The sequence below is a fragment of the Mercenaria mercenaria genome, chromosome 8, assembly GCF_021730395.1.
Source record: "Mercenaria mercenaria strain notata chromosome 8, MADL_Memer_1, whole genome shotgun sequence".
Lineage (NCBI taxonomy): Eukaryota > Metazoa > Mollusca > Bivalvia > Venerida > Veneridae > Mercenaria > Mercenaria mercenaria.
Window position 1 is genome coordinate 24,805,065 of NC_069368.1, and position 20,089 is coordinate 24,825,153.

General features: G+C 34.7%; 1 long non-coding RNA gene across 1 annotated transcript; it reads right to left on the reverse strand.

Moving 5' to 3' along the window:
• Positions 1-1,464: 1,464 nt before the first annotated feature.
• On the reverse strand, positions 1,465-5,085 carry LOC123565818 (uncharacterized). Its single transcript, XR_006689248.2, has 3 exons — positions 4,801-5,085; positions 4,374-4,432; positions 1,465-1,637 (listed from the first exon to the last, which is right to left on the reverse strand). It is a non-coding gene; the product is annotated as an uncharacterized LOC123565818 (long non-coding RNA).
• Positions 5,086-20,089: the final 15,004 nt, after the last annotated feature.

The following is a 20,089-nucleotide window of genomic DNA, read 5'->3' on the forward strand; positions in this document are numbered from 1 at the left end:
CATATGTTTGCTGTCCTAATGGGGTATAGCCTCAACAAACATTTTAAAAAAAGGATTCATTACCTAGGCCATATACATTTTGAGCTATAAGCATCACAATAAAAAAATCCACTATTTTGCTTATTTCAAGGGCTATAACTTTGTAATAAATGCAAGATTCTCAGGAAGAATGCCAAGTGTGCAAGGACACATCAAGATAAAGACCCAAGCAAGGTTTCATAAATTTACATCAAATACTGTCTGAGCTAGGCACATAATTAGGTGAAAATGTGCATTTTTTTACTATTTCAGGGGCCATAACTTTAAAAATAGGGGGTGGAGCCAGCCAAAAATAAGAGGTGTGCAAGTTTATATCATGATAAAGACTTATGCAAGTTTTCAATCATTTATATTAAATACTTTTTGAACTAGGTGCATCACAAGGTGAAAATGTGCATTTTTGACTATTTCAGGGGCCATAACTCTGAAAGTAGGGGGCGGACCAAAATGAAAAATAGGAGGTGCGCAAGTTCATATCATGATTAAGATTCATGCAAGGTTTCATCAATTTATATATCAAATACTTTTTGATCTAGGCCTGTCACAAGGTGAAAATGTGCATTTTTTACTATTTCAGGGGCCATAACTCTTAAAATAGAGGGTGGAGCCAGACGAAAAATAGGAAGTGCGCAAGTTCATATCATGATAAAGACTCATGCAAGGTTTCATCAATTTATGTCAAACACTTTTTGAGCTAGGCGTGTCACAAGGTGAAAATGTGCATTTTTGACTATTTCAGGGGCCATAACTCTGAAAATAGGGGGCGGAGCCAGACGAAAAATAGGCGGTGCGCAAGTTCATATCATGATAAAGACTCATGCAAGGTTTCATCAATTTATATCGAATACTTTTTGAGCTTTTTGAGTTTCCATGGAACCCTGTTGCAATTGTGTGTATAGATACAACAGGCATGTGTAAAAAGAGAATCAAGTATATAAAAGTATTGCCACAAAAAAGAAAAAAGTAAACATACACACCCTTTATGCTCCAAAATCTGCTGTATAACTTACTACATCTGAACGTCGGCCATCCATTATACCATTGCCTAGATGTAGAGACACATGGAACCTTGTTGCAATTATGTATATAGATACAAACTGCATGTGTAAAAAGAGAAACAAGTATATCAAAGTGTTGCCACAAAAAAGAACAAGAGCTGTCAGTGGCTCGACTATTCTCAGTGCTTGATAGTATAATATAAGCTATGACTAAATCTATAACATTACAATAAGCATGTTCTAAGTCGAAAAGGGGCCATAATTCAGTCAAAATGCTTGATAGAGTTGCCTCCTCCTTTTCACAGACTGGGGTCATGATGGTAAACAAGTATGCAAAGTATCAAAGCATTATCTCAATGGACTTTGAAAATATTTGGGGTGGTACGCAAACTTTAACATTTGTGTGACGCTCACGCTAACGCTAACGCTCACGCCGACGCCGGGGCGAGTAGGATGATCCCCTATTCTTCGAATAGTCGTGCTAAAAACGTAAACATACACACCCTTTATGCTCCAAATCTGCTGTATAACTTTGTACATCTGAACGTCGGCCATCAATTATACCATTGCCTAGATGTAGAGACACGTTTCCATGGAACCCTGTTGCAATTGTGTGTATAGATACAGAAGATACAGAAAGGCATGTGTAAAAACAGAAACAAATGTATCAAAGTGTTGCCACAAAAAAAGAAAAAGTAAACATATATGTACACTCCCTGTATTTTCCAAAATCTGCTGTATAACTTTGTACATCTGAACGGCTGCCATCTATTTATTTCATTGTCTAGACGTGTGTTTCCGTGGCTACCCATTTTAGTATTTAGGGAAAAAAACAGAAAGTTATGTGTAACAAGAGCTGTCCGTAAGACAGTCAAGCTCGGCTATTCGAAATATTGTCCCAGAAGCAGGAAAATATTACTTAAGAAGGTTAAATATCAAAAGAGTTTTAAGTTCAAAAGTGGACATAATTTGACCAAAATGAAGGTCAGAGTTATGGGACTTGCTGCTATCAACTAGTTTTATAACCCCGAAGGCACATGTGAAGTTTCAATTCAATATCTGCATTAGTTTTTGAGATAGTAACTTGCATGTAAAACTTTTACCAGAAGTCCAAAAGGGGGCATAATTTGCTCAAAATACATGTCAGAGTTATGGGACTTGACTCAGTGAGGTTGATAATTGATATAGAAAAAGAAACAAGAGCTGTCGGAGGACAGCAACGCTCGACTATTCAACAGCCTTGTCGATTGAATGAATATGAAAGTCGAAAAAGGGACATAATTTAGTAAAAAAGCAAAATAGGGTTATGGAACCTGCATAGTGCTTATCAGCTCATGACAGTGGACAAGTATGTGAAGTTTCAATCCATTCCCATTAGTGGGTATACTGAAATACCAGCTTACATATAGGAAGTTAACCAAAAACTCCTAAGTTGAAAAAGGGGCATAATTTTGTAAAATGCAAAGTTGAGTTATTGACCCTTTGCATTGCAAGTTACATCAACACAGTGAACAAGTGTGTGAAATTGCAATCCTTTCCCATTAGTGGATACTGAGATACCAGCTTACATACAAAAACTTAACCAAAAATTTCTATGTTGAAAAGGGGCATAATTTTGAAAAAAAAAGCAAATAAAGTTATGGGTCCTGCTATGTACATGTCAGATCATGACAGTGAACAAGTGTGTGAAGTTTCAATCCATTCCAATTAGTGAGTACTGAGATACCAGCTTACATACAAAACCTTAACCAAAAAATTCTCAGTCGAAAAAGGGGCATAATTTTGTAAAAATGCAAAATAGAGTTATGGAACCTGTGCAGTGTAAGTCACTTTATCACAGTAAATAAGTGTGTGAAGTTTCAATCCATTCCCACAAGTGGTTACTGAGATACCAGCTTACAAACAAAACCTTAACCAAAAATTTCTAAGTCGAAAAAGGGGCATAATTTTGTAAAAAAGCAAAATAGAGTTATGGAACCTGTGCAATGTAGGTCAGTTTATCACAGTGAATAAGTGTGTGAAGTTTCAATCCATTCCAACAAGTGGTTGCTGAGATACCAGCTTACATACAAAAACTTAACCAAATCGGGACGCGGACGCGGACGCCGACGCCGACGCATAGGCGAGTCCAATAGGTCTACTATTCTATGAATAGTCGAGCTAAAAATAAGTTTGTATGTACTTGCACGCAAAACTTTAACCAGGATTTTCTAAGTCCAAAAGGGAGCATAATTTGCCCCAAATACAAGTCAGGGTTATGTGACTTGACCCAGTGAGGTTGGTAATTGATCTAGAAAAAGAAAAAATAAGTTTCAAATCTATATGCCTTTTAGTAATAGCTGTATGCACTTGCACGCAAAACTTTAATCAGGATTGTCTTAGTCTAAAAGGGGGCTTTATTTGGCCAAAATGAAAGTCAGAGTTATGGGACTTGCTGCTATCAACTAGTTTTATAACCCCGAAGACACACGTGAAGTTTCAATTCAATATCTGCATTAGTTTTGGAGATAGTAACTTGCATGTAAAATTTTAACCAGAATTTTCTAAGTCCAAAAGGGGGCATAATTTGCTCAAAATACATGTCAGAGTTATGGGACTTGACCCAGTGAGGTGGGTAATTGATCTAGAAAAAGGAAAAATAAGTTTCAAATCTATATGCCTTTAAGTACTAGATGTATGTACTTGCACGCAAAACTTTAACTAGGATTTTCTAAGTCCAAAAGGGGGCATAATTTGCCCAAAATACAAGTTAGAGTTATGGGACTTGACCCAGTGAGGTTGGTAATTGATCTAGAAAAAGAAAAAATAAGTTTCAAATCTATATGCCTTTTAGTAATAGCTGTATGTACTTGCACACAAAACTATGATTTTCTAAGTCCAAAAGGGGGCATAATTTGGCCAAAATGAAGGTCAGAGTTATTGGACTTGCTGCTATCAACTAGTTTTATAACCCCGAAGACACATGCGAAGTTTCAATTCAATATCTGCATTAGTATTGGAGATAGTAACTTGCATGTAAAACTTTAACCAGAATTTCTAAGTCCAAAAGGGGGCATAATTTGCTCAAAATACATGTCAGAGTTATGGGACTTGACCCAGTGAGGTTGGTAATTGACCTAGAAAAAGAAAAAGTAAGTTTCAAAACTATATGCCTTTAAATGATAGCTGTATGTACTTGCATGCAAAAACTTAACCAAGGTGTGACGCCGACGCGACGCTAGGGTGAGTAGAATAGTTAGACTATCCTTCGAATAGTCGAGCTAAAAACAGAAACCTATATTAATTCTAGGGGTACCTTAGACAATCATGACAAAGAAAATATGAAAACATACACACCATTTATGCTCCAGTTCTGACAACACCTAAGTCCATGATCTGTATGTACACACGGTCACCTAATGATGATAAACAAATGTGCAAAGATTCAAAGTTGTAGCTCGTATAGTTTTAAGAAAAGGGGGACCTAAACAAAACTTTTAACCAAGAAACTCAATTTTTTTAAGTACAAATAAGGCCATAATTTTGACAGAATGCATATCACAGCTGTGGTTCTTGGCCTACAAAGTCATCTAATGATGACAAACAAGTGCGCAAAGTTTCAAAGCTGTAGCTCTTAAGGTTTATCAGAAAAGGCGTATCTAAACAAAAATTTAACAAACGCCGACGCTGACGATCAAGTGACGACAATACCGCGTAGACTTTTTCTCAAAAATCCGACGAGCTAAAAACTTCAAACAAAAAGGAAAAGGGGAAAAATACACACCCTTCCTGCAACAAATCTGAAACCACGTCAGTCGATGTTGTGTATGAATCATGGATGGTCTCTCATCTATGCAATAATGCCACCATAGCAACCTGGAAAACTGCAAAAAATAAAACATGATTTGTTAAACGTAAACGTCTCACTTGCAGTTAAAGCTATGAAGGCAATTTTAAAATATGTGTTTATACTTGTATGATATTTTGCAATCGATAGAAAGACCCGGAATCTGTATTCCAGGATATGATCAGAAGATTAACGTTAAAAGTTGGCCTTAAAATAAACCAATTAACGATTATTTGTCTATAATGGTTTGACAACATATGGTGTAATAGAACAGTATGTAACTTTATTTTAAATCAATATTTTCAAATTAATTTTCAATTTAAATAGTCTGTTGTATGCCACGTCATGCGTCCCTTTTTTGCACAATTTTTCTTGGATGCCAAGCTGTTGTCACAGTCAAATAAATAAGACTTAAAACATGTTCCCAGTAAAAAATACGGGCACAATAAATAATTTGATTGTTTCCATAGCAACCGTTCACTTCAGGCAATAGCAAAACGTACAGGCGGAAATTCCATCATACCTATCTAGTTTGTGCATAATAATGGCATCGGTCCCTATACGGAATGAATGCGTTCTGAAAAAATCTCGAGAACGACTGGCTTTTCACCCCCAGTAAAATACATTTAAGCTAATGAATATTCTTTGGAATCAATCTTTATAATCAGTGTAAAGAAAACAAACTGTTGTATTAGATATTTCTCTAGAAGTAGTTTCTTGCGTTTACAGGAATTTGAACGATAATCACAGGTAAAGATGGGCGAAAACCACAAAATGAATTACTTACAAGTTTAACGGAAGAAATGAGAAAAGAAATAACGACAACAATAGAAAGAAAATAGAAAAGAAAACAGAGAATAAAAAAATACATACCTTTTTGTTGACTCCCCTCTCTGAAAACCCGCGCTTGCTCTAACAATAACAATATGTTGTCACGAAAGTCACGTGCTAAGTGAACTGAGCATAAACAGTGCCTCGGGAACAACGCGTTGATTAAATCACAAAGGTTAAGTGAATTGTGTAAGACTGTGTCAAACATGTTTTGTACGAGTTCATTTAAGTTGCCGGGTCATTGCACCGCACCACTGTTCTGTGTAGCGATTTCCTAAATGAGATCAAGTTGAGATTTTTGCATGTTACTAATAAACTTTGATAATGTGGCAGTTGAGTCCAAAAAGTCCAGGGGTGTTCAAAGATAACCTGTCATAGATCTATTGTAAAGCAAATATTGGATTTACCTGTATTGGAAAATACACAGTGTTATTGTACTGAGGTCAACTGCCACATTATTAAAGTTTATTAGTACATTATGTTTTTGGGAAAGTTCACACAAATGTAGGGATAACGCATGTTTTTGTGTTATAACATCTGCAGAATCCCGAGAGACTGGTTGGTACCCGAGCCCGTTAGGGATTCTGAAGATGTTATAACGCTATTCTAGCATAAAACCCCTAAAACCAGGTAAATTAATATATTGTCCCTCAACGTCATTAAATTCCCAAGAAATGCGCGATATAAAGTCTACGTTGTTTTTTGTTTATTTCACGTTGACGTCATTTCCTTTTCAATTATCCGTTTTGGGGCCGTAAAACGTTTATGCTTTGCCACGGAACGCGTATATATAAAAAGGTGTCATAACAGCACGTGAGCGCGAGAATCTCTCTGTTAACATACGTTTTCTCTCCTGTTAAAACACCCCCGAGAAGTGACAATAATGCCGATTAAATCCCACGACTGATAGACTTTGACCATTAGTTGCGCTTCGGACTCATTTGTTGTATCTCATATGACGATACCTTTGACCTGTGCCGGTGTAACATTAAATTTTGACCCCGTTGAAAATTGACCCCATGAGTCATTTTTCAACGTTGAGAATTGACCCTGCCAACATTTCAACATTAAATTTTGGTCCCTAACACATACATATATATATAAAAGAATGCTGGCCTAACTATAAAAATGTTTATTTTGTTATATTCTTGATTGGGTCCTTTATAAGGTTATTTTTGAGGCCATTTCTATTAGTTTTATCTAGATTAAATTTTAACTGTTCAAATTTGTTAAAATTGAATAAAGTTTGATAAAATTTGTAACATTTGACAAAATCAGAGCGGCCTTTGCCGAAAAACGAAAACACAAAGACTCAGATTTCTGACTTATTTATGTAAAATTATCTTTAAAATGCTATGCTAAAATCATAGTTAAAATGATTTCGTAAAAACCAGTGACTATCTTTGCCGAAATTTAACATGGGTGTAAGGATTTGTCTATAAATTTTTAAAATCATGGTCTAAATTTGGCTTATACAATTATATGGCTTTAAATTCGTATATGTTTATAAGGTTTCTTCAATTACCATAAATTGTAAAATTTTGATCGAAAATATCAACAATAAGAGCTTTAAATATTAAATAATTTTCTGCAAACCAATTTTATTTTCACCGGGGGTTGGAGGCAGCTTTGCCCTCCTGCCCCCCCCCCCCCCCCCCCCCCCCCCCCCCCACCACACACACCAGGGCTCTGCCCTAGATGCTTACGTCTATACCCCTCGCCTATTTGGTGAAGCCTTCCTTCGCGCCTGGATAGGGTCCATTATCGTGAAGGTGACTGGTGATGTGTCATTTTCAATGTGATTGAAGAATTTCACATATATCTGTAAATCAAGAGTGTGTCGGGAGTGCGGATCCCATGACCCATCCCCTTTCAGCTTGGGGTTCCGTGTCAGCTAGACATTTAAGGAGTATGTTCTCATTTGAATGTAGAATTCTTGTCTGCTTCTCACAATAAGAGCGGGCACCTGGGTAGAACCACCGTCGGACTTTCCGTAAGCCAGCTAGAAGAATTCAACGTCCCGAATCAGACTCGAACCAACATCGATGAGGGGCATGTGATTTGAAGTCAGTCGTCTTAACTACCCGGCCACGGAGGTCCCTCTGATTAATATAACAGGACTGAAACTGAGCCCAATTGGATAAGACATTCTTTTTTTCAATACATGTAGATTTTCATAAGTCTATCATGTAATGGCGGTGTAACGTTGAAATGACCCAGGAGGTCAATTTTCAACGTTGTAAAATGACCCCTATGTAAATTACCGACGAGGTCTAAATATAACTTACAACACCTTTACATGACCGAATGATCCAAGTGATACGAATCAAACTCCAACGCAGTGATCTCCCTTGCGCGAATGAGCGAAGCGGCAAGGGAGATCGCTGCGTTGGAGTTTGTTAGAAGCGGCAAGGGAAATCACTGCAATGCCCAATATATAATTGGCGGATCATGTCAAACCACTCTGTGAATGAGAAAGTATTGCGCACAATGCGGAAATCATACAGCCGAACTGTCAGCATCATGATCAACAATTAGGTTATTCTCCGCGCGGAGTATTTGTGATGGCTTTATTGAGTGCATTGGGCAGTGTATGTCGTAAATGAAGATTTTTTCCTTTCGATTTGCAAAATTTCAATTTTTTATCTTTTAAATATCTGGCCAATAAAAAATGACATCAGATTAAACAACGCAAACGAGAAAAATAAGTTTCAGTAAAATAAAGAAGCAGGAAAGAAATCAATTTGAAAGTGAAGAAAAGAATGCAATTTGTGTCGGAGATCACTGAAAATTCCCTTCGTGTCCATCATAAAGAGGGTTTCCTTTTTCGTGTGTAATAATTTTATTTTCTATTTTATTTGAAACATTGATTCATTATATTGTTTACATTGTTTTTTTTGCAACATTTATTATCTATAATAGGGGGTATAGATCTTTTATTCTAGCGGAATTCCGGATACTGCTTTTTAAAGTAAATTTATGCTATTTTTTTAAACCTCTTTTTGATTGTGTTACTTTTACTTTTATTGGTATTGTACTGAAATTTATCGGTGAAATAAAATTGATATTTTCACTGTTTCAAACAGTGAAAATATCATTTTTATTTAAAAAATTTTCACTGGTACGGAACTACATTTGAATGCGAAATGATATGAATTATAATGATAAAGTTTGAAAACTGCGAACAAAGAATAGTAAATATTATCTAATTTTTTGTTAATAACTGAACCGTTTCCAACATTTGTAACAATAGTATTACACTATATTTCTTTATTTAAAACGAACAATTATTTTCGTCTTAGAGGATTTCAAACCTTACTTGTGCGCAAGCGCATTGGGCCATTTTAGACTGGCTCACCGTAATTTGCGCTAGAAAGTGAAATCTAACGCCGTAAAATTTGTAGATTAGTCTAAATCCTCCTAGTTTGAAAGCCAACACTATGGTAGCAGGGTACACTTAGATGCGAAAATTTTGGGCACGGACGGTCTTACATGTAGTGAGTCGCGATATTGCACTTCACTTATGAGCAGAATTAGGGTGGCCATTTTATAAATTGCGTGCATGTTTTGTGCTTTTAATTAATGGCCAGATCAGGATTCTCATACAAGAATAAAGAAAGTTATCAAACTGAAAGGTTTACACCATCCATGAAAAATAGCATGCCAAAATCATCAATTATGCACGTTTTGAACAGCCTGCAATGATCCCGCTGCAAGAACAATGCCCAATTTTATTGCATTTATCATTTTAATAGTCCTTACTGAACGTCAGGACATAAAAGGAATGGGGGCCCATCCAGCTCGTTTTTTCACGAAATAGCGAAATTGTTCCTGAGTATCAATCAACAAGCACAGAACCCTTCCGTGGTTTGAATTTTTCCGCGAAATGGTGTCTCATTGATCATACAAAGCTTCCAGCAGTTAGTTTTCCAACCGACATCAGAATTTTACATGTATCGGCTGTATAAATTTTCTAAAGAATTAATAATCATTATCTCTCACCTTAATTTACAGACATCCAAAAAGTTCTATTTATAACAAATATTGACGGGGGCCAAAATTGGAAGTGTACCCTGCTATCTATGGAGAGGTCTTGATAACCAGACCTCTCTCCAATAAGTGTAGTTGTGCAAAACCTCAACATTTTCCAGTTTAATGGTTTCAAGAGTTATTATATTCTGATGTTTGCTGATTTTGAAGCATGCGGTAGACAGTGAAACTCCTCTTCAACCTCTTTATAATTTTCATAATTACAAAAACATGTACATGGTGTATATCATGGCAATAACTGGTTTTTACGGTAACTTATGAATAGCATTCAGAGCTTTCTTTTTCATGTTATTCCTTCCTCTATATATGTTGACATATTCTTTGACATTTTTGTCCACAGAAAGCTGCTGTCGTCTATTCAGAATGTGGATGAAACAAACGGCCGTTCAAAATAAAACACCTTTATTTTCATAATAACCTTGTTGTTGAGGGTATTGTGTATTTAAGAATATGTGATAATAAATTACGAATCGTCTTTATCGTTTTTCTTTCACAATATAATTACCACAAAAGTTATGTAATTATTTTAGGGTTCCCTGTCGTATCTGAATATAACCAGAACTTTGTTGAGAATATGTGACATAGTGATGTACACTACTTGTTGGTCGAAGAAAATTCAGGCATACAGTGTGGAACGAATTTGTCAGATATGCGATCTTAATGAAACTTAAGGTGAATTTCATTTTTTAAATGTTGAGTTTATAAAGAATTACGTCCAAAGTTAATGAAACGCTATCATTATACTCGTATAAGTGTGTATAAAATTTATAATTCCTACAATCAAGTAATAAATCTACTTTCGTTGATTCGAGTAAGTATATATCATTAGCTGATAAAAGGAGAATGAAATATTGCTTTGTCTTGGAAGTGTATGTGCGTATGTTTGTGTCACAACGGCTTCAACTGTGTAATGGTTTAAATAAAGAATCAGTAAAATTTCCAAATTTAAATAATCTATACAACAACATTTTCATTGACTGAACAGTTTAAGAAAAGTAAAATAATTTATATAGCAAGTAAAATTGTTCTACCACTGTTCAAGCTCACTACGAGTTTTAACATGTAATTGGATGCACTAAGATTTGCCAGCAAAATCTGAACATTAGTCAAATGTTAAATCCTGAACCACTTTCTAGTGTAGATTTAAACGATGTCCCATTCTACTAAGTGGTACTTATTCGGTTGCAGTCACTCTTGTTCTCTCCCTGCGCACATCTAAAACCCCTTAATAAGAACATTTCGTTGGCGCGATACAGTCATTTCTCATTTTTCCCGAGCAACTGTGATGAAAACGTGGGCCCTGAAACGTTAAACAAAATTGAATAGAAGCATATAATTAAAAACTTAACTGCATTGGTGCGACTTATTACCTCTAAAAATATATTTAAAGGTTGCGCTTTTAAAAAACAGCACATGATAATAATCTAACTATATAATTTTGCTTTACTTAGCTTGATATTATCAATGCATATTCTTATTTGTCTCATCGAGTCTTACCTTGAACTCAAGTTCGGAATCAAAGCCTCCATACTCAACCATTTTCGATAACACGCCATATATAGTTATCATGAAAAAAATAGAGTAAAATTATTGAAATTAAATCAGTTATTTATATCCATACCTTCAAATAGCAACCGACATAATCGTGTTCGGTACGGAGTACGGAGACCTAGTTGAGCGTTGAAATTCTTGTCTGTGGCAATTCCGTTAGAGGATGTTCTCCACTTCTCAAATGTTATGTCGTACATATTTTCGAATATAATACGTCAATTGTGTCATTCATGCTAATCACTAAGCGAGCCTTTTTAACATATATTGACAATTCCATTGATGCAGACTAGACGTTTTGTTTCCTTTTCATCTTTCATGTACCTAAATAAGAACAAATAAAAAATAAGGAAATGATAGCAAATAAATCATACATGTTCACGTTTATAGTATACAACAAATGTTCAAGATATGCCTCGTTCTTTCAATATTATCTTCAAATGCTTAAACGAAGTTTACGGACCATCACTTTAAGAATTAGTTATTCAAATTAATAGAACTTCCAGGCAAGCGTGATCACATTTTCATGAGCACCATCCCGATTTTAGTCATGCTGGAAATTGGTGAGCCGGGAAGGACATCAATTCATTTGGCGAACCGGGAAGTCGAAATTTTAGATTACTAATTTTTCGGAAAGTTTAGATTCCGATAACTAATCAAGGTATTACTGACATCTATTTACCATAAAAGAACACCCGTCAATGCTTGGATTTGTCAGAAATGCACGAAAACTCTTGTTATGCGATACAATATGGTGTGGTGAGTAGAGAAGTGTTTCCATGAAGTGCATTGTGCATAACTTTAACACTAAAATTTTATGATAACCTACGGGGAAAAGGTTACTGAAAGTTTAACAATTCCCTTTTAAAAGATGAAAATTATATTGTATTAGTTAAAACTACGTTAGCAAATCTAATTGAACAACATAAAACCGAACGAAACGAATTTACTGCGGATAATACAAACGATAATTCTTTCAAATATCAACAGGTTCAATTAAATATCAATGATCAACTATTTTTAGAAACGTTTTTAGTTATACTTAGAGGTGAAACTATAAAATATTGCTCGAAAAAAAAGAAGAGAGAACGTAAAAGAGAAATAGATCTAGAAAAAGATATCGAAAATTTAGAAAAATATGTCAATGAACATTTCATGACTGTAAATGAAAATGCACTTAATGAACTGCAAGAGAAAAAGTCTGAATTAGAAACTTTAAGACAAAAAATCATAGATGGTGTGATGGTAAGGTCAAGATGTAGATACCAAAATTTATGAGAAAAGCCATCGAGCTACTTTTTCAATCTCGAAAACAGAAATTTTACAAACAAAACAATAAATAAACTTATTGATGAAAACAACGTTCACTATACTAATACTAAAGATATTTTAAACTTTCAAAAAGGTTACTATGAAAAGTTGTAAAAAAATTATCTGAATGTTGAAGAAACGCCACTTGTAAATATCATTGGAAATAATCCAAGGGAATTAAGTCCGTCAGAGTCTTTAAAACTAGAAGGTGAATTAGATATAAATGAATTAAGCAAATCCCTTAACGATATGAAAAATAACAAAAGCCCTGGGTTAGATGGATATACTGTTGAATTTTTTAAGTTTTTCTGGAAAGACATCGCATATTTTGTTTTGAGATCATTAAACCACGGTTATAATATAAACAACTTATCAGTAACACAGAAACAAGGGGTCATAACCTGTCTTCCAAAACCAAACAAAGATAGATGTTTGATAAAAAACTGGCGACCAATTTCTCTTTTAAATGTGGTTTATAAGTTAGCATCAACAGTGATAGCTAATCGATTAAAACGCGTCTTGGATAAACTTATTCATCTAGATCAAAAAGGTTTCGTAGCCGGTAGATTTATTGGGGAAAACATCAGACTTATTTACGACATCATGTTTGAAACTAACTCTCAAAATATACCTGGCTTGCTGCTCTCCATAGATTTTCAGCAAGCATTTGACTCAATCTCATGGGCATTTATACATAAAACTTTAGATTTCTTTAAGTTTGGGAACTCATTTAAGAAGTGGATACGTTTATTTCAAAATGGGAGTGAAACATGCACTTTACAAAATGGTCACCTGTCTGATTTTTTCTTCCTTGAAAGAGGTTGCAGACAAGGAGACCCAATTTCTCCTTACTTATTTATTTTATGTTCTGAGATATTAGGGCTAATGATCAGACGAAATAACAGTATTGTAGGTATTAATTTGCCGTATAAACAATATAAAATCAGTCAATATGCCGATGACACCCAGATGTTTTTAAACGGGTCCGAAGAATCGTTAAGACACTGTTTGATAACACTTAATAACTTTTATACAATGTCAGGTTTAAAAATAAGCATTGGTAAAACAATTAAGAGAGCCTACTGGATAGGTTCATTAAGAAACTCTGCACTTAAGTTATGCACTGATCAGCCATTAGACTGGAGTCAAGAACCCATTAAAATACTTGGTGTCCGTTTCTCTGCAAATGTTTATGATATTTGGAATCTGAATGCACCTGAAATTTTGCTGAAGTGTAGAAATATCCTTAGTGTATGGTCAAAAAGAAAACTTGCACTTTTTGGAAGAGTAAGTATTCTAAAATCCCTCGTCTTATCTAAGTTCGTCTACATATTTATATCACTCACCGATCCCTCGGATGAATTTATTAAACAATTAGAAACTATTGCCTATTACTTTTTATGGAATAACGGACCAGATAAAATAAAAAGAGTAAACGCAGTGAAAAATATAGAATCCGGAGGACTGAGAATGGTAAACTTCAAAGCTTTTATTATAAGCCTTAAAATTAGCTGGATAAGAAGATTAGCTATTTTTAACTGTGATACATGGAACTCTCTTTTGACATTTTCATTTGATAAGACTATTTCTTTAGGATCGCAATATTCAAAAATACTCGCTATGGAAATACAAAATCCTTTTTGGCGAAATGTTCTTCATAGCTGGGGTAAATTTATTGAACGGTGTGAAATCAGCAACTTAGAAGACATTCTGTACTCACCCATGTTGAACAATTCTCCTCTTTGGCGATCTTATCAGTACATCTACGGCACATATTCTGATAAGCTATCAGACAGCGCAACTGATAAATCCTATTCCTATACTTACATTGATTTATATAGGAAAATGATACATTTACCATAGAAAATGTCAAAAATTACACATTTCTATTAATTCTATTATACCATCCCGGATATTTCCTTGAAAACCAATTCAATACCTTTACAATGGTATTTTTTCCTTCAAAATAAGTCAATATTTGGTTGCTTCAAAATTCGTTTGAAAATCGCCTCTCAAATTCATTATACTCTCTATACATATTTGGCAGAATTACACGATAACCCTGTTTTTACTAAGTATTTTTGAAGGAAAAGTTAAAGTTAAAATACCATCCCGGATATATTTGGAAAGTCCTCGTCATGCACATTCTAGATATATATTTTATTATAAAATAAGTTATTTCTTTCTTGCTTCAAAATTCCTTTAAAAACTAGAGTTTCAACGCTTTCTGTATATTGACAAAAACGTGCTAAGTTTTACGATAAGATAGAGCTGTATCGGAATAGCAAATAACAGAGTTTAGCATGATTTTTGGGCGTGTTCCGTCTGACAAATGTTCTTTTAAAAGTTTTTTTCATGGCATTTTCCTTTGAAAATACTGAGATATGTTTTAAAAAATTCGAAAATAAAAGTGTAAGCAGTTCTGTTGTTGCATTGTAGTAATAACCAAAATAATAAACAAAATATTTATTATGACTTATTTTGACATAACGATTGGGTGTTTCAGTAAAGTAGTTGAATTTGAATTTAAAATTTTTAAAAGTGTCATTTTGGTTAAGTAGCATCCTGTTTCTTGTATACATGTATATCTTCGTGGCACGGGACAGCGTATTGTATTGACAAGATATTAGCATTATAAATTTTATGGCCATGTGCCTTAAATCAGTGTACGCAAAATTTAAATTTTAATGAGTTAATTAAATTTTAAAGTGACACGTATGTTGCCATCCTAATCACGGCATGTATGAATGAAAGGTATAACATAGTAACACGTGCCGATGTTTTAATATAAGCTTTTGAATTTAAACGCGTGATTTACGTCAAAGTAGCAGATTGTATCAGTGAATTAGAATTAAAATGACATTAAGAAAATTTACAAGATATATGTGAAATCAGCAGCAAAATCGTTATTTCGAAATTGCCTGAAATGTTCTTAAATTTTCCGAAATCTAAATTGCTTTAATCATATTATTATGTAGTACTAAACTTAAATACCGTTTAAAGAATTAATTTGATAACAGTTTTCTAGTGCGTGCCGTTTAACGCCAAAAAGATGTTTATCTCTTAATTAGATTATTAATTAACAGTGAACAGATGCACATGTGTTTTCATAATCAAGGAGGAATCGACACCTAATAATTACCACCTGTGTTAATTTGGGCCAACTTTTTAGGTTTTATTTTTTTTTTCATGTTTTACCCTTTTATTAAAAATAACAAGTAACAAGGCAAGAAAATAATTCTCAAATATGTTAAACTGCAAATATTATGTTAAACTGCAAATATATTTACGTATTGTTGAAAAACGTAGGTTCGGGTGTGGGGGTTTAAACTCCATTGATAAAATACACTTTAATTCCAATTTTCAATGTTAGTTTATTATGAGATTTTGTCTAGTGATGGAAATAAGTCATCAAAATTATAATTTCTCTCATTCCTCTGGTCTAAAGTCACTTATAATTATAACTGTAAATATTTCATTTCTTGTTTCTATGATCAGTCATTTTCAAAGTCCGAGCCAAAAGTAAAGAATTCCCTCCCAAGTTCTGACCTAGGCTTATATACAAAAGCAGGTACCCTCCCATATTTGGAGTGTATCATAGTGATGAAAGACAAAGATTACCCCTAATATTTATGAGGATAACCGTTGACTGATGGTACCATCCCAAATATGGAGCAACCTCTAACTCTAACAAATCAAACATGTTTACGATGGTACATGATGACAACATACCCTGATAAAATGATACAAAATGATACACACTCCAGTCCCAAGCAATTTATGAGGGTAACTGGTGAATGACATCTCTAGTAGCAGAGGCCAAAGCTTCTCATCATTAGAATCAATTAATAAATCAGCTTTAATAAGACTAGCTGCTAAATTTACAACACTCCCCCACCCTTAGCTTCTTAATTGTCCCCAATTAAGTTTTAACATTAAAATATAAGTGACTACTGAGCCAGACTCTTACTCTCAAATACTATGTGAAGATACATAAGAATATGAATACCTAAACTATTATATCATTGAAATTGCTCCTCAATATAAATGATTAAGTGTCATGTATAGTAGCAAACATGCTATACTCTGTGTTTAAATAAAAATCAGGATTATAGTTCGGAATAACTACGTGACTAAATACTTCTCAAAGTAGTATACATGTAAAATATCTATTATACTAATGTGTGTATGAAACATTAAAAGCGTAAAAAAACATCACAACTGTCCTAGTAAAACAGATGTAATAATAAAATCCAGTGTTGAATTCAGTTCTTCTAATAAGGTGAATATTATATTTGTAAACACTTTCACACAATGTTTATTTCACTCACACTAAGTCCTGGTGCCTTTATTTATTTTAACATTAACACTGTATGATGATAGAAATAGGCACAATTTTGATTATTTTCATTGATATGGTAGTCGTCTTTACCATTTACTAATGTAAGTCCTGGTGCCTTTAATTTATTTAAATTAATTTGAAAAAAAGAATAGGCACAATGTCTAATTTATATGGCTATGGTAGTCGTCTCTACCAAAGTTTAAAGTCCTGTGTGCCAAGAATATCTAATTATACAACAAATGATTTTAATAAATGGCACAAATTTTCATATCTGAAAATGAAACCCATAAATAAATCCATTTGATTACACTTAGGCTGAATGGGATTATTATTACCAATGCAGCCACTAATTAAATCCATATAAAGAATAATAAATCCATTTGTATACACTTAGGCTGAATGGGATTATTATTACCAATGCAGCCACTAATTAAATCCATACAAAGAATGAAATTAATAATTACACACGTATAATCCAGGATGAATATTAGTTAGCACTTAAAATCCAGAAGGAATATGAACTTAATCCAAAACAATTAACACTTTTAATATTTATAACTATTGTGCACCATGTTGGTATGGTCTGTATTGGGTCCTGTTCCTAGAACTTCTCCTCACTTGTTGACTGGTACTGTCCAGGCAGGGTTTGGAAGTTTGCTGGAACCCTTTCATTTTTGATTTATGGTTATTTTCCTTAGACTTCACCATGTTTGATTGCCAATGGGTCGTTTTATTTCCATGAAACGGTTTCAATCTGTCATGATGCACTATTCTTGATTTGCCATTTGGGGAAAGTCTTATCTCATACAAAAGGTCTGTGATCTTCCTTGTAATAACATAAGGCCCCTTCCAAATATTAGGGTCAATTTTCTTGCTGATTCCTTTATGTCTAGACTTCTCTAAGCACAAAACTAACTGTCCTTTACTAAAATGTGTTTTTGAAATCCGGGTGTCATAATCACGCTTCTGTCTGACAGCATTCTTTTGCAAATTACTTCGTGCTATATGATGCGCCTCTGTCAACTTCTCTTGTAGTTGAATGGCATAGTCCACTGAACTTATCTTGTTCTCTAAAATGCAGCCAAGTGAAATGTCAACCGGGATAATAGCTTCACGTCCCATCATTAAATAATTTGGCGTGAATCCGGTCGCCTGGTGGACACATCCTCTGTATGCGGAGGTGATTAAATTAAGATTTTCATCCCAGTTTGTTTGATTGGAGTTTACATAAGTAGATATCATATTTTGCAAAACTTGATTGAATCTCTCTGGTCCTCCATTTGCCATTGGCCTATATCCACTAGTCCTAGTTTGATTAAATTCCAAAATCCGACAGACTTCACTGAACAACTTGGATTGGTAATTTGTCCCTTGATCAGAATGTATGTCCAAACACATACCATATCTGGACAAAAATTCATATACTATCTTATGAGCAACGGTACTTGCTAGCTGATCTCTGGTTGCGTAACACTCAGCCCACTTGGTAAATCCATCAATGACCACGATAATATACCGATTTCCGGATTCTGTCTCATTAAGTGGCCCCATTATGTCCGTTTGTATACGATCCATTGGATGGCCAACCGTGTACTCTGTTAATGGTGCCCTCGGTATGTTTTTCGGCCTTTTTCGGAATGCACACTTTTCACAACTTTTGATATGCAACTGGACGTATTCCTTCATTTTATACCAGTGATATTTGAGATGTAATTTTGAATATGTCTTTGAAATTCCTAAATGTGCTCCAGTAATTGAATCATGACAAGATATCAAAAGTTCCTTATATAGTACTCTAGGCACTATCAACAAAAGCCGATGGTACTTTGCACTGACAATGTACTTTTTAAATAACACTCCATCAATCAGAGTTAACAGGTCATAATTTAGCCAATAATTCCGCACACTTGGTGAATTCCCTGCTACCTTATCTCTCAGGGGTCGTCTGTTTTCTTCAAGCCACTGTATCACAATTCCTAAATCTGGGTCCGCTCTCTGTAATTTGGCCATTTTGACAGGTGAACAATTAACTGTGTTAAACTGTTTGAGACAACCTAAGTTAGATGTTTGCGCTGCATCCTCGGATAATGCAACATGTTCATCCAGTATAGAATTTACGTCTTTTTTCAACACCTCCTCGTTATTGTCACCAAAGTTGAAGCTATTTCCACTTTGTACACCATTTAAATCCAGACTATTATGGAATCGAAGTCGCTGAACGCGATTTCGGAAGTACTTCCCAGTCTGTTTTAATCCATGGAAAAGTGTATTGAAACAACCTATCAACTTCATGATTTGCAGCTGCATGAGCACAAAAAAACTGCTCCAAAATCCACTATTTTGAGCCTTCACTCGTAATATGACTGGCCTATTCTGATTCCCAATATTCAAGTTTTTATCAAATAATGGAACAACGTCATTGAATTGTGCAAAATCTGACCAGGAATCGTGTTTCTTCAAACAAGTCTGACACCCCTTACATGGTAAACTTTCAAGTATTGTATTCCCATCATAGCACTGACACTCCTCTGGTTCACATGGAATTCTGGACAGGCTATCAGCATTGATATGCTTTTTCCCACTTCGATGTTCGATTTTAAAGTTATACTGTGACAAAACCTCTAGCCAACGTGCCATTTGATCAGTTGGTGACTTAAACGACATTAACCACCTTAAACTTGAACAGTCAGTCCTTAATAAAAATTCTCTACCCAACAGAAAGTGTCTAAACTGGGTTATAAATGTCACTACGCCCAACAGTTCTCTTCTTGTGGCACAATAACGTCGTTGTGTTTTGTCAAATGATTTACTCGCAAACATAATTGGTTTTTCAACATAATCCTGAGCTGTATCTGACCATTGCATTTGCGACAAGCAACCCCCGCACGAGAAATTGCTACTATCAGTATCCACTATGAATAAGCCTTCCTCTTTTGGATATGCTAACACTTCTTCGCCTGTCAATGCAGTTTTTAAGTCCATAAAAGCACTATCCTGTTCTGGTCCCCAGATAAACGCTCGACCGGCCTCTGTTAAGCGATTAAGTGGTGATGCCCTAGCACTAAATCCCTTGATAAAACGTCTGTAATAACTACAAAAACCTAAAAAACTTCTGAGTTTCGTTAAATTCCGCGGCACAGGCCA